The sequence below is a fragment of the Macrobrachium rosenbergii genome, chromosome 52 (genome assembly GCF_040412425.1).
Source record: "Macrobrachium rosenbergii isolate ZJJX-2024 chromosome 52, ASM4041242v1, whole genome shotgun sequence".
Lineage (NCBI taxonomy): Eukaryota > Metazoa > Arthropoda > Malacostraca > Decapoda > Palaemonidae > Macrobrachium > Macrobrachium rosenbergii.
Window position 1 is genome coordinate 35568338 of NC_089792.1, and position 13235 is coordinate 35581572.

The 13235-nt window shown below is 36.0% G+C and overlaps 1 protein-coding gene across 1 annotated transcript in view; it reads left to right on the forward strand.

The window, feature by feature from the left end:
* The window catches only part of scf (Calumenin scf), a 145844-nt gene that overhangs the window by 55432 nt on the left and 77177 nt on the right, over positions 1 to 13235 (forward strand). The gene's annotated exons all lie outside the window — the stretch shown is intronic.

The following is a 13235-nucleotide window of genomic DNA, read 5'->3' on the forward strand; positions in this document are numbered from 1 at the left end:
AATTTATCCTGGGAGAATTTTCACTTGAATGAATATTGCATTGGATGTTTGCCCAGTTTTGACAGAAAACTTATACTGTTTAATTCTCACTTCTAAGTCTTTACTTGACTGGCCGATATAAAAACAACAGACCAAGCATGGAATTTTAATATGTTGTTGCTTTCCTTAGGGCTATTTTTTATTAACATATCTAGTGTGTTACTATGGGAAAAAACCAAAATAATATTAAAAAGATTTTAACAATGATTTATGGTTTCAAACCCACTGAAATAAGGCAGGCTCAGAATGTTCTAGGTTTCTTTTTGCATGTTACTTTCACTATGAAACCTTTTGTGGGCTTTATTATAGCAAATATCTAGTACGTGTGAAGGGTAACATGAACCTGTCCCTAGATTTCTAATGCATCTGATTTCTTGATCAAAATACTGGGGACTGACAATGCACAATGCTCTTAAAAACAAAATGGATATAAGTTAAGTTGGTGGTTGGTTTCCTGCAAATACTGAGTTTGCATTGAAATGGTCCTCTGTGTACTAAAACGTGAGAAAGAGAGGCAATTGTCTTTTTCTAATTCAAAAGTAAATGTAATGGATGGTGCCTGGTTATTCAAATTAGAGAGTAAATCATTTACATCAATACTAGCAGGCAAAACAGCTAAAACATTGTAAACATATCCATACCACTGTAAAGGAGTATGAATGGTTTTGGGTAAATATCGTTTTTCAAAAAATTCCATATGAAAGTGAGTGAAATAATATGACTTACAGGGAGAGGTAATTCATGATGGTTTAGTTTGTTACTACGATACTCAAAACTAGAATCTATAGGGACTTCAGTAAAAAGAGGACAAACATCAAAACTAACAAATCTATCAGTGGGGCAAAATGTGATTTTGTTTAATTTATCAACTAAACCTAGTGAATTATATATGTGAGAATCGGAGATAGTTCCAAGTAACATGGCCAAGAGCTTGGCAATACATTTTGAAAGTTTAAATGATATTGAGCCAACAGTGCTGATACTGTAATAGGCCGCAGAGGATTATTTTCTTGTGCCTTTTTACTAATCCGTACAAGTGAGGTAACGAGGGAAATTTTACAACAACTGACCTGTTAGTTCTTTTATATCTTTAAGGTAAGGATTTTTTTCACTGTCCCTGTGTAAATTCGAAAAATATTGTGATCTTCCTCAAAATCATGTTGACATAATTAAAGGCATTGTTTATGGAGCTGCAAATGTTGTAGCCATGAAAGTATTTTCCCTGCTCGTTATAAGAAAAGTTTGTCCGATCTAAAAAAAAAATAAAAAAAAAACTACAATCCACATCACAAAACCTGGTAAGTCGAATAGTTTTGTAATTTTAGATAAAGCAGACTACATATCACGTATGCAAGCCCTACTGGATGATGATACGACTTACAAAAAACAAAGAAAAATCCACTTGATCAAGTCATGAAAAATTTCAATAGCACAGTGAAAAAATCCTTAAAGATAAAAAAGAATTAATAGGTCAGTTGTCAGTAAAATTTCCCCACTGTTAGATTCGTTAGTTTTGATGTTTGTCCTCTTTTCACAAAGTCCCTATAGATTCTATTTTAGAGTATCTTAGTAATGAACTAAAACATCATGATTTATTTCTACCTGTAAGTCATATTATTTCACTCACTAGGTTGTGCATTTGTGATTGTAAGTTTATATTCAATGGTGAATTCTACCAACAAATATTTGGTATGGCAATGGCCAACCCCTTTATCCCCGCTCTTCTCAAACTTATGTATGGAATTTTTTGAAAAACGATATTTACCTAATATCATTCATACCCTTTTAAAGTGGTGTAGATATGTTGACAATATTTTAGCCGTTTTGCCTGCTGGTATTGATGTAAATGATTTACTGTCTAATATAAATAACCAGGTACCATCCATTGAATTTACTTTTGAATTAGAAAAAGACAGTTGTCTCCCTTTCTTAGATGTTTTAGTACATAGAAGACCATTTCAATGCAAATTCAGTATTTATAGGAAACCAACCACCAACTTAACTTATGTCCATTTCTATTCAGGCCACCATCTTAATATCAAAATATAAATTTTTTCTTCTACGTTTTTAAGAGCATTGCGCATTGTCAGTCCCCAGTATTTGGATCAACAAATCGGATACATAAGAAAAATAAGGACGGTTTTGTGTTACCCTTCACATATACTAAATATTTGCTATAATAAAGCCCACAAAAAGTTTTATAGTGAAAGTAACATGGAAAAAGAAACTCATAAGAACAATCTTAGCCTGCCTTATTGTAGTGGTTTTGATACCAGAAAATCCTTGTTAAAATCTTTTAGTGTCAACCTGGTTTTTTCCTACAGTAACACACTAAAAGGAATGTTAATAAAAAATAGCCCAAAGGAAAGCAACAACATAATATTAAAATTCCATGCTTGGACTGTTGTTTTTATATCGGCGAGGACAAATCAGGATTGCCAAATATCCCAAGTGACTTCCACGCCCGACTCAAACCTGGTAAAGTCCCAAACCTGCAGAAGGAGACAAAGGCAAGCAAGGTCCCCTCCCCTCTAACCCAGAGATAAAAGATTTTGGGTGAGGGGGAGAACTGGAGGGTGTGCAGGCTAGGTCAGCCGATCTCGTCTCCTCTGGGGCCGCAGATGCGGATACGGGATAGAGAGACAGGTTCTGTCAGGGGCAGTAAGGGGAGGCCACTGGGACTCCGATAAGACGGAGAAGGAGTAACCACAATGGGGGTCGAAGGGGCCGAAGGGAGCCCCTCCGATGCCTTGGACTCCTTCCTTCTATATCTGGGTCTACACAAGTACCTATCCCACTGCTCGAGGGACCAGAGCCTACACTCATCACATGGTTCATCCACAGTACAATCAGGGGGATCCTTGCTCCCCTTACGACACTTTAAGCAAAGGGAGTGGGGATCCAAATCCGCAGTACAGCGGAAGGCACCACATTTTTTGTCCTTACCAGGACAAATCCGGCGCCCAGGCTTGTCTAAATCATGGGTTTGCAAGGGGTCAGCCATCTCACAAACATGGACAAATACACATTGTCACAAGTCACAAACACAGGAACAAACACACCGTAAGGTTGTAGCTTTCGCAGACAGGAAGGTTGAACAGAGAGCCGCAGAAAAACACGTCTGCTCCGAACAAGGCCAGAAAGAGAAGTTATGCGTGAATCTGGGCGGTTGTCTCCGTGGGTTACCCACTGTTGCCAACCACATGCCCAGCTGGTAGTGATACCAACTAATGCCTTGTAAGTCTTTTGTGGCCTATGTTCAGCTTCGCCAAAAGTATCCCCATGTATGTAAAGGACCTCGGGTTTTTATGTTAGGAAAAATGCATTTTACCTTTAAAAATGCGATTTTTATATCAGCCAGTCAAGTAAAGATTTAGAAGTGAGAATTAAACAGCATAAGTATTTGTCAAAACTGGGCAAACATCCAATGCAATTTTCATTCAAGTGAAAATTCTCACAGGATAAATTGGACTGGCAGTTCAGTGATTGCCAGATCTGAAGATTTCTCTTCATGAAATCTTTTAAAATCTACTATTATACAGCTTGCTTCCAGTTGTAATTCTAACCTTAGCTCTGGCATGTATTATTTGGACCCCTGTATTAGTAAAATGTTCAAGAATGACCTTCAAAGATAAAATCACTGACTTAATTACTAATTAGTTAACTTATATATATTTTCTATGTATTTGTATGTTTAATAGTTTTTTTAAATGTTCATTTTGCAAAAATTGTTATTGTTTACCAAAAGGAGAATATATTAAGTGTTGTACTTTTATAAACATATGTAATCAGCTTATTCATTCCAAAGTCATTTTTGATGGTCATCCTTTTCCCCAATATAATCCTTTTATTGACACCTCCCTGCTTCCAAGCAGTTGGGCCTCATCTTTTGTAGAACCTCTCAAGATTTACCCTTGCTTTGGTAGGACCACTAATTCTTCAACTGTGTTGGATTCCAGGAGCAACTGTTTCCTTTATAATCCCCATCCTCATGGGATATCTGTATGTCATCAGTCATTTATATGACCTTTCTTGGAAACTTATTTTTATATTTTTCTTTAGTTTGCTAGTAAGGGACCGCTGTTTTGAAAGGCCTAGCACCACTCCGTTGTTTCACTTTCCTTTGTGGCATTTGCCTTTATTTATATATTCATCATGTTCCATATTTTCGTGATTCAGTTATACATACATACACACACACACACACACACACACACACACACATCATATATATATATATATATATATATATATATATATATATATATATATATATATATATATATATATATATATATATATATATATACACACACACACACACACACACACACACACACACACACACACACACACACACACACACTAGAACACCTGTGACCTGTTGGGTAACTTAATGTTGAAAATTTTGGGCCAGTTAGGGTTGCATGTCATTGTGGTGAAAAAAATTAGCATTTCCATACCTTCGTATATACATCCAAAGGCTTCAGAGCCCGGAGATCGTCTTGAAGCCTTCGGAATTCCCAGATGCCTTCGGAATTCCCAGATGCCTTTGGAATTCCCTGAAACCTTTGGAATAACCAGATGCCTTTGGAATCCCAGACGCCTTCAGAATTCCCCAGTAGGCAAACAAACAAACGTTTCAGAGTTTTAGTTATATATATATATATATATATATATATATATATATATATATATATATATATATATATATATATATATATATATATAAAAAAAAAAAAAGAAGATTCTTTTAATAGTCAACTAGAACCAGGCATTGAAGTGTTTTGATTGTCAAAAGCAGGAAAGATTTGAATCAAAGTCTCATAATCAAATTTAAGATTATATTTACAAAGGATTATATATATAAAAACTAGACTATATAAGATTTCCAGTCTGAAGATTGACGAAACCATCCACATTATGAAACCAATACTTGAGGCCTAAACAGTTCAACTAGCACATCTCACCAGTAATTATTTCCATGAGATAACATACAGCACTTGCACCATAACCCTCGCTGACAGATGATAATTATGTATATAACCTTGGCGCATGAAGAAGTTGACCTGTTTTATATTAAATATAATTAGCACTTTTTTGAGAGAGGAGCAGCATATCGCTCCTCGAGTACTGTAGCTGCTGTGATGAGCACTAAACATCTGGCCCGACGTGCAACCTCCAAAGACGGAGCTGCCTGGGGAGGTGTGCAAAAGTTAACACGGTTTTTTCTTTCTTTTTCATGGGGCACGCTGCGACTGGATGCCCATAGTGTCGTCACTTGGCGAGGCAAAGTGGAAATTAGGAAAAAAGCAGAATGATTTCCCAAAGGGATCACCAAATTGGATGAGTAACGGAGCCAGCCATAAATGCCAGAACTTGAAAGTAAAGGGAAAGAATTAGTCGGTGGCCGACCCATGCAGTCCCACTGATAGCAGCTGACTGTGGACATTGGGGGCTTAGTTTTGATTGTAGAGAAGGCCCTTTATCATATGGAGATAGTCTATTTATCCTGTGGTTACATTCATTTTGTAGTTTTCCCAGCGGCATTGATAAGGAAAGTTAAAGGAGGAAGTGGTGGTATTTCCGGTGTGGAAGAAGAGCTGCACCACAGTCTTCTGTGTTTTCGGCTGATCGCCTTGTGCAGATTTGCGAGTTTTGAAACGATGCTTTATTTTTGTCATGGCAAATTTCTTGTGACTTGGAAGTAGGGTTTCAGTCTTTTGTCATTAAAACAGTTCAAATATGAGTTGTTCACGATTCTTTCGGACTTGCATGTATGCTTTATATATTACATTTATTGAATGTTTTGGGTTAGCTTTTTTCCTACTTGTTTTTCTTTTACGCTTTGTGGAGAAAAAGTGATTTTATGGACAAAGTGGACTGTATGCTTAATCCCCCTCGATGTGGGACCATCTTGACATTGGTGAATCCCCTCGATGGGGCCATCTTGAACCCCTGAACAGGAATTTGTTCCCTAGTTTGAGTCCAAGAGTCTCATGTGTGATTATATATTTGTTTGGATTCATTTTTGTGGAATTTTCCACTTTTGCTAAAATTTATTGGACCTGTTAAATAGGAAAAGATATCATAGCTGGGATTGAATTTATACCTGAAGCTAAATAGTGGGAACTGTGGTAGGACCATCAATTGCCCGATAATGTTCAGACCTGAGAGTTATCAGATTGATAGCTCAAGCCTCAAAGGAGGAACTGTTCTTTAGGGCTAGACCACAGATTCCAGGGGGTTCTGGTTCTGGGGATAAGACTCTCGGCATTCTATCCGGTTTACCCATAACATGATTAGGGTGGCGATGATTGTATTCTTGTAATACTCTCAATCCTGGCAAGCAGGTTTGGCTTACACTTGGGCCACTCTAATCATATTGTGCCATCCCCTGTGGGGTAGGGAAGGGAGTGGACATTTGGGATTTGTTTTCACTTGTGCCATTGGTGTGAGAATAAAACTCCATGAAAAGCTGGTGATATCTTTTTAAGGTTTTCAGGTTCATTTTTTTCTCCCTCAGATCTTTATGATAAGTGAAAATAAAGATTTGAGTACCCCTGGGCCCTTTGATGGTAGCGACTCGGCACAATTGACAACCACTGGAACCTCCTCTGACAACCTTTCTTTCGAAAAATCCAAAAAGAATCCAAATGTAATCACACTGGAACCATATGCTCCGGTACAAAACAAATCCAAAAGAAGTAAATATCATGTTAACCCAACCTTGACTCATTTCGACTCCCTCTTTGGGAGCGGAAGTTGGTCAAGGTTTCTAACCATGGAGACAACTGCAAATTTCAGTCCTAAAGTTGGAAAACTTCTTATTAAAAAGACATTCAACGACAGAAATGTCGTTCGGACAAATAAAAATGAAAACGTGGCTTATAGAAGCCACAACAAAAAACCAGTCTGAAGACTATTTTTCCATGAAAGTATCGACAATGTGAATGTAAAAGTAAAGAAGCATGAAACTATGAACAGCATTCAGGGTACTATTGTACTTTCTGAAAATAATGATCAACCAGTTGATAGGAATATGCTGTTGGACTCTCTTAAAATGAGATATCCCAAAGTCCAAGATTGTGAAGTATATATAATACCAAGTAAACAGAATAATGAAGTACTAAGAATTGCAAAAATAAAATTTGAGGGTCAAATTTTATTTTTGCAAGATCTACCTCAGAAAATAAAAATATTGGGCGAAAATAGACAACTGAGACCTTATGTTCCAAAGCCACTACAATGTCAAAATTGTAGTAAATACGGACACGAAGAAAAACTGCCGAAATGAAACTATATGTGCTTATTGTGGACCTGACGAACATGCCACACAATGGAAATGTAGTGAGCCAAAATGTGTACACTGTGGACAAGATCATCATGCAAGGTCCAAAGAATGTATGTACTACAGTATATGTACAATACAGAATTGAAAATGATACCAGAAAGAACAGGGGTATCTATAAAAGAGGCTAAGTTGGAATTAAAAGTGAGAGGAATTCAAGATCCATCTAAGAAATATATATTCTTCAATAATAGGAACCAGTAATGAAACAAAAATGCATACAGTAGAAGTAACGGGGCACAGAAAAAGTTAATCGCAAGAAGAAATCATTGCTTAAGGGAAAGAACTAAAATGGTAAAGAACAAAGAAACAGGTACGAATTATATGGATAACATTTTATCAAATTCATAATGAAATATGAATGCAAATAGGAACACAGTAGGGACTGGAAATTAAAGATGAAAAAAGGCCTTTGGAAAGAACACCACCCAAAGCAACAATTATTAGAGAAACGTCGGTCAAACCAAAGACAAAAGATATGAAGAAAGAATCAAAACAAAAACAAGCTAAGAATATACCTTTATCTCCTAAAAATAATAGTAAAACCTGTGGATACAGATATCCAAGATACCGAAGAAGTGGAAGACAACCGTACCATAGACAACAGTGACTATGTCAAGGGAGAAGAGATTTCTCCGTCACCAGTAGTTGGTACAACAAGAACAAATAAAGAAAGAAACATACATGATAACACACGTGGATGTAATGATTGTTTCATTGCATTGTGCAATAATAACAAAAGCATAGAAGATGGTTTAACAAACATTTTAAGATATTTTATGAAATATAGAAAAGAAAAGAGACCACTAATTTAAGCACCCATGAGAAAGGTTCCATGTGCATTGAGCACTTAATATATTACAAAGGTAAACAAATGAATGTCGGGAGTAAATTATTAGAAAAAATGCAAGTTGATAATACAAAAAAAGAGAGTAAAACTCGACAGCTATAACAAAATATTTTCAGTAGCTGTATTATACAGTGGAACGTAAATAGTCTACAGACCAGATTACACCTAGGAGAAGTACAACGGTTATTAAAAGAAAATATGAGCCAATTATATTATGTTTACAACATGTCAACAATAGGTAAATTTATCCTAGCATCAGCATCACGAGAGGAAGAAGGAAATTTAGGTACAGCCATATATGTACACAACAGAGTAGTTTATGACAGTATACCTGTAAACATCGCTGACTTGCAATTATCAGGTATTAAAATTCGAATAAATAACGTAATTATGTAATTTATAATTTAGACAACCAACCAAATAAAAATGACGACTGACAAACTTAAAGAATTACTTAATAATGCCGAGGAACCTACATTAATAGTAGATGATTTTAATGCTCACAACCCAATGTGGGACTGTAACTGTACAGTTTCAAATAGAATCACCGAAAGTAAAATAGAAGAATTCATAGATTCATATGATAAGTGATGTATAAATAACGAAATCAGCACTTATTTTTCTAAAACACACGGAACATTTTCCTCCGTCGACTTAACTCTATGTACAACAAACATAGTAGACAGATTAGAATGGAATGCAGTTGATGACTTGCATACAAGCGATCATTTCCCAATACTAATTTCATAACTACAAAATTATCCGACCATGTATGTCCCTCAATATAATATTTATAAATCAGATTGGGAGCAGTATGAATTCCACACTAGGAATATCCTGTCATTTGAATATTTAAAAGACCATAATGAAACTAATAAATTTTTTGTTGATTTCATTAAAAATGCTGCTGATGAAGAGTTGGAGTTTGCTGTGTTGAACAGCAATAAATCTGCCCCAGGAGGTGACAATATTTGTTTTGAAATGATCTGCCATTTAGCACCTTTGGCAAAATCATACTTTTTAGAGTTTTATTATTTTATTCCTATCCCCAAACCTGGAAAAGATCCCAGTAATGTAAACAATTACCGAACAATTTCTTTAACAAGTTGTTTATGCAAATTACTAGAGAAAATGGTAAATGCTCGACTAACATGGCACATTCGAGAAAATAAAATTTTGACTCCTACTCAATTTGGGTCACAATGTAACAGACCTACACTGGATTCTCTGTCTAACTTGGAAGACCACATACGAAGAGGATTTGAAAGAAAACAAATTTCTATAGCCGTCTTTTTTGACAATGAAAAGGCATACGATACTACATGGAGATAAGCAGTATTAAAAACGTTACATAAAAACAGCGTCTGTGGACATAAACCCAGGTTTATCCAAACCTTTCTGACAAATCGCACTTTTCAAGTGAGAATTGATGATGTATTATCAAATACATTTCCACTTGAAAATGGTGTTTCACAAGAAAGCGTCCTTAGTGGCACGCTGTTTACTTTAGCAGTAAATGATATCAGTAATAATCTACCTATCAGAATTAAAAGTAATTTGTATATGGATGATTTTGCCATATATTGTTCAGCATCTCGCATAAAACATGCAGAGTGAATCATTAATAAAACTATAAAAAGAGTAGATGAATGGGCCTCATTTGTAGGCAATAAATTTTCTATACAAAAGACTCAAGCAGTAATGTTTTATAAAAATAAAAATTGGAAAAAAGGCGAAGAAACACATTTAAAAATTAGAAATCATTCCACACCTGCTGGCCAAACAGAAAAATTTTCGGGATTAATATTTGAATACTCACTTGAAATAGAAAGCCCACATAACATACGTGGAATCAAAATGTAAAAGAGCATTAAACATAATTAAAAAACTATTGAACACTACTCGGGGAGCCGATAGACATACCCTTACTGTACTGTATAAAGCAACAGTGCTGTCTACCATTGATTATGGAGGCGAAATATATGGCTCGGCATCAGACGCAACGCTGAAAACGTTAGACCCAGTATAAATGAAGGCCTTAGAATATGTTCAGGAGCTTTTCGTTCATCACCAAAGTCATATTTACAAGTTGAATGTGGTGAACTACCTCTCTCTCTCTCTCTCTCTCTACAATGAAGAGTGCTCTGAGAATTCAGACAAATGATTCTCCAACCAAAAAATTATTTGGATTAAGAGATGTGTTTATAAACAATCATCCACCCCCTTTCCCAGTTTGAAGCTAGAAGATTGAGTCACTAAATATAAATATACAATGACCTTTAATAGTAAAATTTCCTCCTCCGTAGACAGTGAATAAAATGAAAATTTGTACACACTTAAAATATCAAAAAGTTATTCATATACCCCAGAACACCATAGGTAACATACAGTAGAACATATAATCCGAAAAGGTCCACATTACGCAATATGCACCGACGGATTAAGTCACAATATGGAGTGGGATGTGCTGCAGTATCCCCAGACGAAACATAGCAGTCATCTGTACCAGATAATGCCTCAGTATTTACAGCTGAGCTATGTGCAGTAGCATCAGCTATAAACATATTTAAAGAAACTCATTTAATAATTTTGTGATTTTTAGCAACTCCAGAAGCGCTATAGAAGCCATTCACAGCTATAGTAAAAAAAATCATATTGTACAACAAATTAAGTTTCCACTCCATAACTTTATATAATAATGGAAAAACATATTGAAATATATGTTGGATCCCTTCCCATGTAGGGATTAAAGGAAATGAACAGGCTGATAAAGCTGCTAAAGAAGTGGTCCACATGACAAGAGCAAATGTAAACATCCCCATTAATGACCATATGAAATATGTAAAAACAAGCATTGTAAGCAAATGGCAAAATATATGGTTGAAGATCCTGAAAATAATAGATTAAAACGGATAAAATTCAATGGTGAAAAATGGAGTTCATCATATCAGAGAGAGAGAGAGAGAGAGAGAGAGAGAGAGAGAGAGAGACACACACACAAGCAATTCTGACGCCTCTTCGAATAGGCCACACTCGTTTGACTCGTGGACACTTAATGAACAGTCCACGTGGCCTTCCTCCCGAATGCCCAGATTGCAAAGTGTTGATAACAGTCAGACACGTATTGTGTGAATGTCCAAAATATAACCTGCAGCGATTATCAAATTTTGGAAATATATCAATGAAGGAAATTTTGTCGGAATCTCCTACATTTTCAGCGATACCAATTTTAATGTTCTTGAGGAGCTGTGATTTCATTGATAAAATATAAAAAGTAAATAGTAGAAATACGAAAACTCTTAGGCGTTTAATAAATTTTAAAACAAATTTTAACATTTTAACAGACATTTTTAGTGGGTATATGTGGAAACACGAGTACAAATGTATTATTTGTGTGAGTTTGTTCCAGTTTTTAATTTCTTTGTCATTCATTCATCACTACCGAGTGACCTATTTGGTCCCAGTGCTAGGCTTCTAGCCTAGACCTGTCATTTCATCCAGATCCTTCAACCAGCCCTGTGAGAGCTGATAGTCATGTCAGTGGTCTGGTTAAACTGTTTTAATAATAATAATGTATGCTTAATGTTGTTACTTGTTCAAAACCGCTAAAAGCCTTTGCGGATTCTAAATTACTGAGGGATATCTCTCAACCCAATTCAGTGCTAACGAGGATAATACACTAATATCATTAATGAATAGTACCACAGTTAAGTACTTCCACCTACTGAGCAGTCCCTAAAGACATGAACTCGATCATGAGTAACTAACTGTTGGTGTGAGATACGAGGAGAGGTGCTCGAGTTCGACTGCTCGCCTCTTTCTCTCTCTCAACATCTCACGGGTTGTTGATGTTCAGACCGTAGAGGACTTGATATACAGTATGTTGCCTCGTTTCTGTAAGTTACTTGCGTAACTTCAAAGTAGGAATACAGTACAAAGTTTATCAGATCAAATCGTATTCACCATTCGCTAAAATGGAATCACGGGAAATTGAAATAAAATGGAGGGACAATGAGAATCATGAGCTGAATTTAAATTTAAAATTTATTGAATAGTTAAAGGTTAAACATATCAAATGGATGATTATATAAGAGATAAATAAAACCGGATTACAACTCAAAGGCACTCAAACTAACCAAAATGACAAAGTTCAAAGAATAAGGGTATTCGCCCTTTCTAAAGCACACACATCACAACACCACACCAGATAACAAGTCAACTTTTAAAAAAATGGGGGGGGGGGGCTGGCAAGAAGCTGCTCGTTCCACTCTGCATTCGGGTTTTATTGGGGAAAGGAGACAATTTGTACAATTACTGCAAATACAGAACTGACTTAGAGTTCACATTAACACAAACTTTCAGATAATTTTCAGGTTCGTTACCAAAAATAAATTAAAAGCATTATATTCCGGAACTTCAACATGTCTATTAAATGTAATGAATTAACTGGTGGTATGTGACAGCACACGCTCTTACGCACGCACATTCTCAAATACAATACTGGAAAGCGGCAAAGTGACCACCGCCGGGCATCACTCGACTCTCATGCAGGTGTCGGCATCTTTTTCATAAACTTGCCACAAAAGCTCCCCTCCGCCCTCCCGCTCTTTCTCTTAGCTTCATCACTACTGAAGTCAGAAATGATTCAAGCAGTATATATCACAGAAAAATCAGACAAAATCATGAGTGTGTGAGTGTCGTTCTCGAATAGACGTGGTTCCTTTACCCTTATCATCATGACATGTAACAGAGAGACAGACGTACTGTACATGTTTCTACAAAACTCATAAGCATGCAGATCCGTTCGGATTTCACATAACAACAGATACAAAGAACACAGTTCTCGTCTGTTGGTGGTGACCTGGTAGAAGGAAATTCACAATAACAAATAAAATCAGTCATTTCTTATGACAACAGACGATACAAGTAAGAAATAGATCATATGGAAATATGTTAATACACAAAATATAAAAAGACAGTTATGCGGGAATTTCC